Genomic DNA, 11,804 nt, shown 5'->3' with positions numbered 1-11,804 from the left:
GGGTTGTATTCCCAAAGGTGTTTGTTCTTCAAGGGTTGCCCTTTTCTTGTGGCAACAGGTCACAAATCTTGCTGCTGTGATGGCACACTGTGGTATTTCACCTAATAGATATGGGAGTTGATCAAAATTGGATTCGTTTTTCGAATTCTTTGTGGGTCTGTGTAATCTGAGGGAAATATGTGTCTCTAATATGGTCATACATTTAGCAGAAGGTTAGGAAGTGCAGCTCAGTTTCCACCTCATTTTGTGGGCAGTGTGCACCTATCCTGTCTTCTTGAGAGCCGGGTCTGACTATGGTGGCCTTTCTCAATAGCAAGGCTATGCTCACTGAGTCTTTACATAGTCAAAGATTTCCTTAATTTTGAGTCAGTCACAGTGGTCAAGTGTTCTGCCACTATGTATTCTCTGTTTTGGGCCAAATAGCATTCTAATTTGTTCTATTTTTTTGTTAATTCTTTCCAATGTCAAGTAATTATCTTTTTGTTTTCTCATGATTTGGTTGGGTCTAATTGTGTTGCTGTCCTGGGGCTTTGTGGGGTCTGCTTGTGAACAGCCCCAGGACCAGCTCTGTAGGTGATGGCTTTGTTATGGAATGTTCAGGAATTGCTTCTTTTAGGTGGTTGTAGAATTTAACTGCTCTTTTCTGGATTTTTGATAATTATCAGGTATCGGCCTAAGTTTGCTCTGCATACATTATTTGGTGTTTTACTTTGTACACTGAGAATATTTTAGTAGTCTCAATTTGGTGTTTGTCCCATTTTGTGAATCTTTGGTTGGTGAGCGGACACCAGACCTCACAACCAGAAAGGGCAATGGGTTCTAGAACTGGTTCAAGTCTTTTTAGCCAGATCCTAGTTGGTATGTCAAATTGTATGCTCCTTTTGATGGCATAGAAGGCACTTCTTTCCTTATCTCTCAGATTATTATTATTTCACAGCTTTGTGAAAGTTACCTGTGGCGCTGATGTTTAGGCCGAGGTATGTGTAGTTTTTTGTGTGCTCCCGGGCGATGGTGTCTAGACGGAAATTGTATTTCTGGTCCTGGCGACTGGACCTTTATTGGAACACCATTATTTGTGTCTTACTGAGATTTATTGTCAGGGCCCAGGTCTGACAGAATGTGTGCAGAAGATCTAGGTGCTGCTGTAGGCCCTTCTTGAATGGGGACAGAAGCACCAGATCATCAGAAAACAGTTTGACTTCAGATTATAGTAGGGTGAGGCCGGGTGCTGCAGACTGTTCTAGTGCCCATGCCAAATCGTTGATATACAGTGCATTCAGAAAGTATTCAGACCCCTTGACTTTTTCCACATTTTATTACGTTACAGCTATATTCTAAAATGAATTAAATAAATAAAAATCCTCAGCAATCTACACATAATTCCCACATAATGACAAAGCAAAAACAGGTTTTTATAAATATTTTGCAAGTTTATAATAAACTTAAAACAGAAATACCTTATTGACAAAAGTATTCAGACCCTTTCCTATTAGAATCAAAATTGAGCTCAGGTGCATCCTCTTTTCATTGATCATCCTTGAGATGTGTCTACAACTTGATTGGATTCCACCTGTGGTAAATTCTATTGATTGAACATGATTAGGAAAGGCACACACCTGTCTATATAAGGTCGCACAGTTGACAGTGCATGTCAGATCTAAAACCAAGCCATGAGGTAGAAGGAATTGTCCGTTGAGATCCGAGACAGGATTGTGTAAGGTGAGATTTAGAGAAGGGTATCAAAAAATGTCTGCAGCATTGAAGGTCCCCAAGAACACAGTGGCCTCCATAATTTGTAATAGAAGAAGTTTGGAACCACCAAGACTCTTCTTATAGAGCAGGCCACCAGGCCAAACTCAGGGGAGAAGTGCCTTGGTAAGGGAGGTGAACAATAATCCGATGGTCACTCTGACAGAGGGGCAGAATTCCTCTGTGGAGATGGAAGAACCTTCCAGATGGACAACCATCTCTGGAGCACTCCACCAATCAGGCCTTTATGGTAGAGTGGCCAGACGGAAGCCACTCCTCAGTAAAAGGCACATGACAGCCCGCTTGAAGTTTGCCAAAAGGCACCTAAAGACTCTCAGAACATGAGAAACAAGATTCTCTGGTCTGATGAAGCCAAGATTCAACTCTTTGGCCTGAATACCAAGTGTCACGTCTGGAGGAAACCTGGCACCATCACTACAGTGAAGCATGGTGGTGGCAGCATCATGCTGTGGGGATGGTTTTCAGTTGCAGGGACTGGGAGAGTAGTCAGGATCGAGGGAAAGATGAACTGAGCAAAGAGCAGAGATCCTTGATGAAAACCTGCTCCAGGGCGCTCAGGACCTCAGACTCAGGTGAAAGTTCACCTTCCAACAGGACAATGACCCTAAGCACACAGCCAAGACAACGCAGAAGTGGCCTCGGGACAATTCTCTGAATGTCCTTAAGTGGTTCAGCCAGAGCTCTGACTTGAACCTGATCGAAAACCTCTGGAGAGACCTGATAATAGCTTTGCAGCGACGCTCCCCATCCAACCTGACAGAGCTTGAGAGGATCTGCAGAGAATGGGAGAAACCCCTCAAATGCAGTTGTGCTAAGCCTATAGCGTCACACCCAAGAAGACTCAAGGCTGTAATCACTGCCAAAGGTGCTTCAACAAAGTACTGAGTAAAGGGTTTGAATACTTATGTAAATGTGATATTTCACTTTAATATTCTTAATAAATGTCTTAAAAATGTCTAAAAACCTGTTTCTGCTTTGTCATTATGGGTATTGTACGTAGATTAATGATGAATAAAACAATTGAATCAATTTTAGAATAAGGCTGTAATGTAACCAAATGTGGAAAACGTCAAGGAGTCTGAATACTTTCTGAATGCACTGTATATGTTGAAGAAGGTGGGTCTAAAGTTGCATGCCTGTCTCACCCCACGGCCCTGTGGAAAAAAATATATGTTTTGCCTAAACCTGCACACTTGTTGTTTGTGTTCATTGATTTTATAATGTCTTGTGTTTTTCCCCTAACACTGCTGTCCATTAATTTGTATAGCAGGCCCTCATGCCAAATTGAGTCAAAAGCTTTTTTGAGGTCAAAAAGAGAAGACTTTGCCTTTGTTTTGTTTGTTTTTCAATTAGGGTGTGCAGGGTAAATATGTGGTCTGTCATATGGTCATTTAGTAAACAGACAATTTGACATTTGCTCAGTACATTTTTTTTACTGAGGAAATGTCAACAAAGTACTGAGTAAAGGGTTTGAATACTTATGTAAATGTGATATTTCACTTTAATATTCTTAATAAATGTCTTAAAAATGTCTAAAAACCTGTTTCTGCTTTGTCATTATGGGTATTGTACGTAGATTAATGATGAATAAAACAATTGAATCAATTTTAGAATAAGGCTGTAATGTAACCAAATGTGGAAAACGTCAAGGAGTCTGAATACTTTCTGAATGCACTGTATATGTTGAAGAAGGTGGGTCTAAAGTTGCATGCCTGTCTCACCCCACGGCCCTGTGGAAAAAAATATATGTTTTGCCTAAACCTGCACACTTGTTGTTTGTGTTCATTGATTTTATAATGTCTTGTGTTTTTCCCCTAACACTGCTGTCCATTAATTTGTATAGCAGGCCCTCGTGCCAAATTGAGTCAAAAGCTTTTTTGAGGTCAAAAAGAGAAGACTTTGCCTTTGTTTTGTTTGTTTTTCAATTAGGGTGTGCAGGGTAAATATGTGGTCTGTCATATGGTCATTTAGTAAACAGACAATTTGACATTTGCTCAGTACATTTTTTTTACTGAGGAAATGTACCAGTCTGCTGTTAATGATAATGCAGAGGATTTCCCTGAGGTTGCTGTTGATGCATTTCCCACGGTAGTTTTTTGTGGATTGGGGTGATCAGTCATTGGTTCCAAATATTGGGGAAGATGCCAGAGCTGAGGATGATGCTAAAGAGTTTAAGTATAGCCAATTGGAATTTGTGGTCTGTATATTTTATCATTTCATTTAGGATACCTTCAACACCACATGCATTTTTGGGTTGGAGGGTTTGTATTTTTGTCCTGTTGTTCATTCAATGTAATTGGAGAATTCAGTGGGTTCAGGTAGTCTTTAATAGTTGATTCTAAGATTTGTATTTGATCATGTATATGTTTTTACTATTTGTTCTTTGCTACAGATGCAAAAAGATTGGAGAAGTAGTTTATCCATACATGTCTGTTTTGGATAGATACAGTGGGGCAAAAAAGTATTTAGTCAGCCACCAGTTGTGCAAGTTCTCCCACTTAAAAATATAAGAGAGGCCTGTAATTTTCATCATAGGTACACTTCAACTATGACATACAAAATGGAGAAAAAAAATCCAGAAAATCACATTGTAGGATTTTTAATGAATTTATTTGCTTATTATGGTGGAAAATAAGTATTTTCTGTCTCTATGTTTTGGGTTGGATAGGTTTCTAAAATGTTTTCTTAGGTTTTTGCATGCTTCATCAAACCATTTGTAATCTTTGTTAATTTTCTAAAGTTTACACTTTCACTATTACAGTGAAACGCTTTGTCCAGGAAGTTGTCTAGAAGGGATTGAATTTGTTGTTGCTTAATTGTTTTTTGGTAGGCTTCTACAATACTTTCCTTCCATCTATAGAATGTCTTATTATTATGCAGTTCCTTTGACTTTGATGCCTCATGATTGAGTATTGCTCTCTTCAAGTAGACTATGATTTTGCTGTGATCTGATAGGGGTGTCAGTGGGCTGACTGTGAACGCTCTGAGAGATTCTGGGTTTAGGTCAGTGCTAAAGTAATCTACAGTACTACTGCCAAGAGATGAGCTGTAGGTGTACATACCGTAAGAGTCCCTCGATGCCTACCATTGACTATGTACAGACCCAGCGTGTGACAGAGCTGCTGTAGTTGTGACCCGTTTTTGTTGTTTTGTCTTAGTTGTGTCTAGGGGGGCATATGTGGGAAGAACTGCTGTCACCTCCAGGTAGGTGTTTGTCCCCGTGTTGCTGAGAGTGTCAGATTCTTGTCCAGTTCTGGAATTTAGGTAGCCACAGACTAGTACATGTCCCTGAGCCTGGAAATTGCTGTCATCATTTAAAGCATGGGGATTATTTGGGGGGATATAGGTAGCACACATGAGTACATTTTCTCTGTTGAGATAATTTACTCATTAATTTCTAGCCAAATGTAAAATGTTCCTGTTTTGACTCATTTAATAGAGGGTTAGGTCTGCTCTATATTAAATTAGCCTACCCCCTGAGTCGCTTCCCTGTCTCACACCTGGTAGTTTGGTGGATGGGACTACCAGCTCTCTGTAAGCTAGAGGGCAACCAGTGGGTCCTTCTCCTCTATACCATGTTTCTTGTAGGATGACAATGTCTGTATTTCCAATTTCTTCCAGTTGTTTAAGCCAAAGGCAGATGACCTCAGACCTTGTGTATTCCAGGGTGAGATAGTCAAAGCTTTGTGTTCTATAGTGTCTAGTGTTGTTTTCAAGGGGTTTAGGCCCGGACCACTACAGTTGGTATGAGCAGATCATGTTGAGCATCTGATACTTCTTTGGTCGCAGGATGGGTCTTGGGCGAGTGTATTAGTGGGGGTTGGGACTGTTGCTCTGCTTACGGCCTGGGCATATGTGCGGGGTGCATGGGGGGGGGGCATAGGTCTGATCTGGGGGGGCTTATATAGGGTGTGGCCAGGGTTTGTTTGATGGGGTCTCGGCTGGTTGGGGTGGGGATATGGCAGGTGATGCTGTGGTCTGGGTGTAGGTCCTCTTGGCGTGGGTTCTCTCGGTGCAGGTCCTTCGGGAGGGGGTCTTGCAAGTCTGGGAGGGTGTCTCGCTGGTCACGACAGGGTGTCTGTTGCTCTTGCGTGAGGTGCTGGGTCTCCAGTTGAGGTTGAAGTCCTCCAGGATCCTGGCAAAAATTGGAACTGCTGCCTTGTAGAGGTGGACCTGGTCGTAAAGGCTGTTCAAGTCCAGGTTTGGAGTGGTGGGCCAGGTACGTAGATGGCACACCAGGTTTTATGGCAGTCCCGGGAAATGTTTGCATTTACCCGCTGTATGGTGGCAGGGTAAAAGTATTATTGTGGTCTCTCTGTCTCTCACTCTTGCTCTGTTTCTTTGTCTCTCTCTTAGTGTCTCTCTCTCTCTTTCTTTCTTTCTCTCTTTCTTTCTTTCTTTCTCTCTCTCTCTCTCAATTCAATTCAAGGGGCTTAATCTCTCTCTCTCTATCCATCTCTCTGTCTCTATCTATGTGCTTCAGTGACACCATCCTATGGCAATTACTGTATATGCTTTTTCCTTTTCACACAAGGGTTTTGCTTTAACGTTAATCTCACATCCTTGCTCTCATTATTTCTTTACAGTCCAATGCAGAATTGTTTTTTTATCTCCATATCATTGAACTGTACTGTGATTATTTTACAATATTTTACTTTTTTTTAATAAACCAAAAATGTTTCTTAGCAAAGAGCAATTTCTCAAGCAACAATTTGGCTAAGACTCTCTGGGGGTGGTCTGAGTGGAGAGAGAGAAACTGAAAACGAGCTCTTATTGGCAGAGATTCTTATTGGTCTATTAACTAATTTACCACCGGTTGATGTCACCAGGCAGGCCAGAACTCCATCCCACCAAAACAGGCTGAAATTTCAGGCGATCTTTTCAAACAGCTCAACACGAAAAGGGCATTACCATAATTTTCACAATTTCACAATATTATTCCAACCTCATAGTGTGGAAATATATATAAAACACAGGAAAATCACAATTTTGACTGCACTGGGCTTTTGAGTTTCTATCATGTCACGTTCCAATGAGCCAGATTGGACAGATGAAAAATGTGTAATCATTCGTCACAATGCATGAGGAGACATTTCTCAGCTCTCCTGTGCCTCCTGCCTGCCAATCAAAACCCTCGGGGGACGCACCAATGGTACTTGTTGACGTCTGGACCGGTCTAAGTGGGATGTTGTCATGACGCCAAGCGGCAGGTGCTTGAACGTGTCTATAATAGCAACATGAAGGGCAATTTAACAGGAAACAATCAGTCTGTCTTGTCTGGTAATGATGAAGAGACAGAGACCAAGACCCTTTCCAAACCACCCCACACTCCTTCTCTCTCTTTGTCTCTCTTTCTTTCTGTCTCTCTCTCTTCCTTTCCACTCTCTGTCTCTCTCTGTCTCTATCCACTCTTTCCACTCTCTGTCTCTATCTCTATTTCTCTCTCCCACCCCCTGCCCCTCTTCCCTTCTTGCTCTTTCTCCTGCCTTCTCTCTACACCTCTCTCTCTACATCCCTCTCTTCCCTTCTCTCTCTCTCCCGCCTTTTCTCTACCACTCTCTCTCCCTCCCCCTCTTCCATTCCCTCTCCCTCCTTCTCTCTACCCCTTTCTCTCTCTCCCTCCTCTCTACCCCTTTCTCTCCCCCTCCTTCTCTCTAGCCCTCTCTCCCTCCTTTTTTCTACCCCCTCTTCCCTTATCTCCCTCTCTCCCTCCCCCTCTCTACCCTTCTCTCTCTCCACCCCCCTCTATTTCCTTCTCTCTCTCCCTCCCCCTCTCTACCTTTCTCTCTCTCTCCACCCCCCTCTATTTCCTTCTCTCTCTCCCTCCCCCTCTCTACCTTTCTCTCTCTCTCCACCCCCCTCTATTTCCTTCTCTCTCTCCCTCCCCCTCTCTTCCTTTCTCTCTCGCTTCCATTCTCTCTCTCTCCCACCCCCTATCTTCCCTTCTCTCGCTCCCTCCCTTCTCGCACTCTCTTTCCATTTTACTCCCCTACTCCCACTCTCCTATCAACTGTGACGCAAGGAACCCAGACTGTCCAAATAAGCCTCTGGAGTAACACAGTGGGACCATAACAGAGAAGGAGAGAGGGGGAAAAGAACAACAGAAGAGAAAAGCAGAATGCTTTAGACCTGTAGCTCAGAGAGAACAGTTCCATTGCTTTACCCATATACTAGACTATGATCTGCCTCGTATGCCTACTGGGCAAAAGACAGCTTGTAGTACTGTAAAAACGGTAGAAAAGTATAGCCTAAATAATGAGTTTTATATCCACTGTTATTGTTGCACAGACGCAATGCAACACAGTATCAAGTCGAATCTTGAGCTAGCTTACCATTTGTATATGACATATCCAGTCTTACCTACAGCTTCCAGGGGAATACAGGCTTACATGGCAACCATCCAGTCCAGGTGGGGAACTGCAATGCATTTAATTAACATGAGATCAATAGCTTTAAATCATACATGTGTTTTAATGGTGCTGAGTGGGTCTGAAGTGATTTATCTAACACACACACCGTTTCACTACTGTTCCAGATTTAGATCAACTCCAGGTATGATTGTGCTGTTTAATAATTAAGTCCACAGCGAACATTCAGCACAAGGCAACGATTCACTGCGCTGCCTCCCAGATTGTGGGACAATTTAAGGCCTTTAGAGTGATTTATTATTTTGTCTGCAAGCATTTGGGGATTTTATAAAAGTTTAGCCCTGAAATGTGAATGGCTTTTTTAGGGTGCATCCCAAATGGCACCATATTCCCTGTATAGTGTGCTACTTTTGGCCCTTGTGCACTATGTAGGGAATAAGGTGCCATTTGGGATGCACACTTAGTCTCCATTGTCACTGTACTACTATCCTCGTCTTGTGAAATATCTTATTCTTATCGCCTCATTAGTTTCAATTACAGATACTGATGGTTCTGTGTACCATTTAGTCCCCCTTGTTGTACTAACAGTATGGAGGGTGGTGTGACATCACATAATTTAGTCCCCCTGGCTGTACTAACAGTATGGAGGGTGGTGTGACATCACATAATTTAGTCCCCCTGGCTGTACTAACAGTATGGAGGGTGGTGTGACATCACATCATTTAGTCCCCCTGGCTGTACTAACAGTATGGAGGGTGGTGTGACATCACATAATTTAGTCCCCCTGGCTGTACTAACAGTATGTGTGACATCACATAATTTAGTCCCCCTGGCTGTACTAACAGTATGGAGGGTGGTGTGACATCACATAATTTAGTCCCCCGGGTTGTACTAACAGTATGGAGGGTGGTGTGACATCACATAATTTAGTCCCCCTGGCTGTACTAACAGTATGGAGGGTGATGTTTTCCTCCCTAGAGCACGTCATTTCCGGTCACGACTTGCAGACTTGTTTTTGAGTTGCTGTGCGTTTTGTTGCCAACCTGTTTTGCTACCTGACAAATGTACGGTTTTTACTTTTTAATTACCGTTTATATTTTTGTTTTTTCCTCCTCAACTTTTTCACTCCGGACGCTTTATCTGGACGTGGTTCGTCAGGACCTCCAACAGCCGAAGCTAAGTAGTAACATTAACATGATGCCTTCTAATTGCAGTCGCTGTACTCGCCTTACGGCGAGGATAGCTGTGCTACAAGCCCAGCTTCAGACGCAATCGCTAGGCAAGGGTAATTTCAGTGTAGGAAAGGATGAAACAGCGTCTGTGCCACCAGTAAGTACAGATAGTAGTATAAATCCCCTGGCACAGTCCCCGCAGCCGGACAACTTTCTCACGGTTTCTGGAAGGAAATGCTGTAGGAACGCTCAACCGGTGTCGCTCATTCAGCCGCCAGAAACTTTCAACCGGTTTTCCCCATTAAGCAGCGGGTCGGAGTCAGAGGCCGAGTCTTCTCTGGTCTCTACTCCTCCCGTTACGGGGTCTGAGACGCCGAAGCTTCCCACCATTAGCTCTGACAAATTGAAAACTCTAGTCATTGGCGACTCCATTACCCGCAGTATTAGACTTAAAACGAATCATCCAGCGATCATACACTGTTTACCGGGGGGCAGGGCTACCGACGTTGTGGCTAATCTGAAGATGGTGCTGGCTAAAGCTAAAACTGGCGAGTGTAGAGAGTATAGAGATATTGTTATCCACGTCGGCACCAACGATGTTAGGATGAAACAGTCAGAGATCACCAAGCGCAACATAGCTTCTGCGTGTAAATCAGCTAGAAAGATGTGTCGGCATCGAGTAATTGTCTCTGGCCCCCTCCCAGTTAGGGGGAGTGATGAGCTCTACAGCAGAGCCTCACAACTCAATCGCTGGTTGAAAACTGTTTTCTGCCCCTCCCAAAAGATAGAATTTGTAGATAATTGGCCCTCTTTCTGGGACTCACCCACAAACAGGACCAAGCCTGACCTGCTGAGGAGTGACGGACTCCATCCTAGCTGGAGGGGTGCTCTCATTTTATCTACCAACATAGACAGGGCTCTAACTCCTCTAGCTCCACAATGAAATAGGGTGCAGGCCAGGCAGCAGACTGTTAGCCAGCCTGCCAGCATAGTGGAGTCTGCCACTAGCACAGTCAGTGTAGTCAGCTCAGCTATCACCATTGAGACCGTGTCTGTGCCTCGACCTAGGTTGGGCCAAACTAAACATGGCGGTGTTCGCCTTAGCAATCTCACTAGGATAAAGACCATCTCCATTCCTGTCATTATTGAAAGAGATCATGATACCTCACATCTCAAAATAGGGCTACTTAATGTTAGATCCCTTACTTCAAAGGCAATTATAGTCAATGAACTAATCACTGATCATAATCTTGATGTGATTGGCCTGACTGAAACATGGCTTAAGCCTGATGAATTTACTGTGTTAAATGAGGCCTCACCTCCTGGCTACACTAGTGACCATATCCCCCGTGCATCCCGCAAAGGCGGAGGTGTTGCTAACATTTACAATAGCAAATTTAAATTTACAAAAAAAAAAAAGACGTTTTCGTCTTTTGAGCTTCTAGTCATGAAATCTATGCAGCCTACTCAATAACTTTTTATAGCTACTGCTTACAGGCCTCCTGGGCCATATACAGTGTTCCTCACTGAGTTCCCTGAATTCCTATCGGACCTTGTAGTCATAGCGGATAATATTCTAATCTTTGGTGACTTTAATATTCACATGGAAAAGTCCACAGACCCACTCCAAAAGGCTTTCGGAGCCATCATCTGAGTAGTGGGTTTTGTCCAACATGTCTCTGGACCCACTCACTGTCACAGTCATACGCTGGACCTAGTTTTGTCCCATGGAATAAATGTTCTGGATCTTAATGTTTTTCCTCATAATCCTGGACTATCGGACCACCATTTTATTACGTTTGCAATTGCAACAAATAATCTGCTCAGACCCCAACCAAGGATCATCAAAAGTCGTGCTATAAATTCACAGACAACACAAAGATTCCTTGATGTCCTTCCAGATTCCCTCTGTCTACCCAAGGACGCCAGAGGACAAAAATCAGTTAACCACCTAACTGAGGAACTCAATTTAACCTTGCGCAATACCCTAGATGCAGTTGCACCCCTAAAAACTAAAAACATTTCTCATAAGAAACTAGCTCCCTGGTACACAGAAAATACCCGAGCTCTGAAGCAAGCTTCCAGAAAATTGGAACGGAAATGGCGCCACACCAAACTGGAAGTCTTCCGACTAGCTTGGAAAGACAGTACTGTGCAGTACCGAAGAGCCCTTACTGCTGCTCAATCATCCTATTTTTCTAACTTAATTGAGGAAAATAAGAACAATCCGAAATTCCTTTTTGATACTGTCGCAAAGCTAACTAAAAAGCAGCATTCCCCAAGAGAGGATGACTTTCACTTTAGCAGTGATAAATTCATGAACTTCTTTGAGGAAAAGATTATGAGTATTAGAAAGCAAATTACGGACTCTTCCTTAAATCTGCGTATTCCTTCAAAGCTCAGTTGTCCTGAGTCTGCACAACTCTGCCAGGACCTAGGATCAAGAGAGACGCTCAAGTGTTTTAGTACTATATCTCTTGACACAATGATGAAA

Source organism: Oncorhynchus clarkii, chromosome 1 (assembly GCF_045791955.1).
Source record: "Oncorhynchus clarkii lewisi isolate Uvic-CL-2024 chromosome 1, UVic_Ocla_1.0, whole genome shotgun sequence".
In the NCBI taxonomy this organism is placed as follows: domain Eukaryota; kingdom Metazoa; phylum Chordata; class Actinopteri; order Salmoniformes; family Salmonidae; genus Oncorhynchus; species Oncorhynchus clarkii.
The sequence above is the reverse complement of the archived record's forward strand: the minus strand, read 5'-3'. Positions refer to the sequence as shown.